Source organism: Toxorhynchites rutilus, chromosome 1 (assembly GCF_029784135.1).
Source record: "Toxorhynchites rutilus septentrionalis strain SRP chromosome 1, ASM2978413v1, whole genome shotgun sequence".
Taxonomy (NCBI): domain Eukaryota; kingdom Metazoa; phylum Arthropoda; class Insecta; order Diptera; family Culicidae; genus Toxorhynchites; species Toxorhynchites rutilus.
In genome coordinates this window covers 49,487,949-49,491,648 of record NC_073744.1, presented here as the reverse complement: position 1 = coordinate 49,491,648, position 3,700 = coordinate 49,487,949, and positions in this window count along the sequence as shown.

Sequence of the window (3,700 nt, the reverse complement as noted above, 5' to 3'; positions counted from 1 at the left end):
GTCGTCAAGTTCCAAAAGTGCATCACCCTTGTCGAAAATCGAACACTTCTCTAATTACATTTTTGTTCAACTTATGTTGTTACCAGTCTACATTTTTTTTTACTGATATCAATTTTGTTATTTTTGTGCGAGTGAAACAAACCTCAAGTTTCCGTTCGGTTCGTGGCAGTTCAACACACACGGGACAATTTTTGATTACTCGGCGCATAATTATTTATCGGCAGATATAGCAGGGTAACTCCAAGCGCCTCCCCAGAAATTTGAAGGTAGAAGAATTAGCTTGTAGAATTAATTCCTCGTTTTTAGGAGCTACACAGATACTCTTCCCCCTCTCTTAGGGGGGACTGCCATACAAATGAAACACAAATTGCTGCATTACTCGAGAACCAATCAATTAAATGAAACGAAATATGTGGAGGTTTTAGGGTGCAATAAATGATTCTATGGTGGTTAGATACTCCTCCTCCTCTCTTAGAGGGGGCAAATGCCATACAAATGAAATATTAATTTCTGCAATACTCGAGAATTAATCAAGCAAACGAAACTGAATTAGGTATATGGAGGTTCAAGGCGCAATAAATGTTTTCACTGTGGTTTGAACCTCCCCCCCCCTTTCTAAGGGGAGCAGCCATACAAATGAAACACAAATTTCTGCATAACTCGAGAACTAATCAAGCAAACGAAATCAAATTTGGCATGTGGAGGTTTTAGGGTGCAATAAATGTTTCTATGGTGGTTCGACAGTCCTCCCCCTTCTCTTAGGGTGGGCTGTCATACAAACGAAAAACAAATTTCTGCATAACTCGAAAACTAATCAAGCAAATGGAGCCAAATTTGGCATGTGAAGAGTTTAGGGAGCACGAAACGTTTCTATGGTGATTGGACACTACTCCCCCCTCTCTAAGAGGAGAAGAGGGGAGGGGTCTGTCTTTATTCTATCATATTTTCTGTATCAAACATATATTCCATGTAACGGAGAAACATGTTATTTGCAAGTGGTTGAAACGAGAATTGTGTCTGAAAATAATCTGATATTATAATGATGAGTTTTGGTAGAAGTACTAGGAATTTTATAGTAAAAGGTAAATTCAACGGGGTCGATTAGATGATCAATCAATGAACAGTTATGCGATTGGGCTCATGAACTTGCGCTTAGTAAGAAAACGTGAATGTTTGAAGGTATTGATAACAAAAAATAAATTTTGGGCGGGACGAAGTTTGCCGGGTCAGCTAGTAAATAATAAAAATTGTGTGCTACTCAAAAAGTACTTTACCCTGTACTGCTCTCCAGAATTCGTTGATTGAATAAATAAAGAATAATAAAAAGTTGGTTGTTATAAGAGTTTATTGTCAATAGTGAATTGACTGAGTTCTGTTATACGCTCTACTCCTATTAGAATATTTTGCGTTTTGATAATTTTATGACAAAATCAGACCATTCCCAAAATATTCCAATGTCAAAATGTTGAAACTACTTGACACATTTTTACCGAATTTTCAAGCAATAACTAATGATAGAAACGACGGAAATAACCCTACATTAATACTGCGAAATCGCTCCTATATCCCGTGCCCCAAAGAAAAATGTGAAAAATCATCTCTAAACCAAGTCTCTGTTCGGAACATCAATTCCCGATCGAGACCACCAACCAAGCGATCGTTAATCCAATCAATAATCATTTTATGCCCCATAACCTAACAGCAGATGATCGTTCTCTCTATACAGTGCCAACACTTTAGCAAACACACAGAACTTCCGTGCGGAAACGGATGAACCGTTCCTTTAATTTTCCATTTTTATCGTTGGTCGTCGTGATGTACGGTCTTGTGAATGGATGTGCAATGATTATAATTTCATTTTATTGCCTAGCCTCGAATGATTTAAAGAGCGGAACCGGAGTGTGAAATATGCGTTTTGGGTCCGAATTGTTGCTCAGTCCCTTCCCCGCAGGCAATAATGACCGCACATAGTGTTATTTCTCGCACGACGCATGCCATTTGCAAAAATAAATGTCATTTTAATTAATTTAGTTTGAAATGATTCATAAATCGCCATAGGAAAAGTATGCAGAATATTGGGTGCCATTCTTCGAGCTCTTATTTTTTGTATTTCTGTTGACATTCTTTGGTTCCAAGACTCTCAACAGATTCGTTTAATTTCACGTTTAATAAATTAGCAACGATATTTGGGGGGTGCGAGAAGGGAAATCGAAAGAAAGTGTGATCGACTTCAGCGGTTAAAGCACCAGACAAACCTGTTCGCATGAAGCACGCCCCTCCGGATGTTGTCATTTAAGGGGGGCCTTCCCGGGGCCCGAATCGCTCAACAACATGTGTAAGTGTAATTTAATAAACCAGCCAATTTCCGCTTTTCGCCCAATTTTGATCAATTTCACACACGTGATTAGTCATCGCTGGTTGTTCGATTCTCCACCGGCTTCGGAATTTGAACCGATAATCAATAAGTACGCGACGGGGAGAAAAAAAAAGTCAATTAAATTTCGCAAAAATTTGGACACGTTTTCACCGCGGCGCCCCGCAGTCGTTAGTGCGTAATAGGAAGCGGCTCACAAAAAAGCGATGCCGGCTGCCAATTTGACAATTAGCACATTTCGCTGGTCGGTGATAAGTTGCAGTTCCCACGCGTTCGTTGACTACTACCCTTTTACGAATGCACCGTTCCGCGCGCGAGCGATGTGAAATTTGAGGAAGAACCAAATAGAACGAGGCGGGTTCGTGCGATGTGGTCATCACCGTGGGTCAGGTGCACGAACATTTTTGACACAAATACAATTTGATTAATTTACCGTTTTGTCTCATATTCCGAACAGTCTCAAATTCCGAACACTTCATTTTTAAATGTAAATTTACTATACATTTATGTTATACATAATTGAATAATGAAAACACAGACATTCTTTTAGGTATAGGCTTCATTTTGACATCATTCACAGGTATCAATACAGCCTATAATTTATGATATTAGAAATTTGCAAAAAAGTGACAGTCAAAACCAATAAAAAAAAATTTTGCGTTAGCAAGTTCCGTAACAAACAAGCATCGTTCATTTTTCAGTTTTTGTAGTTGTTTCAACTATTGTGTTTGTTGTGTCCATGTGAAATGCTAGAGAATGTATGAACCTACAAGAAATGGGTGAAAAAATGATATTTTATGCAGAAATCATCATTAAAATTAATATAAGTAGTGTTCGGAATATGAATCAAGTTTCTACGCATGATTCAAATTTCGAACACTTCATTTTCAAATGTAATTTTACTGAACTTTAATGTTATAAATAATTGAATAATCAAAACCCTGAAATTCTTTGGGTTATAGCCTTCATTTTAACATCATTTACAGGTATCGATACAGCCTATAATTATTTGCAAAAAAGTGACAGTCAAAACCAATGATAAAATTTTGCGTTAGTAAATTCTGTAAAAAAACAAGCATCGTAAATTTTTCAGTTTTTGTGGTTTTTTTCAATTATTTTGTTTGTTGTTTTCATGTCAATTGCTAGTAATGGTAAGAATCTACAATAAATGGATGAAATAAAATGATATTTTATGCAGAAATCTTCATGAACATTATTGTTCGGAATATGAATCAAGTTTCTACATATGATTCAAATTGCAAACACTTCATTTTTAAATGTGAGGTTACTAAAGTTTAATGTTGTAAATAATTTAATATTCAAAAC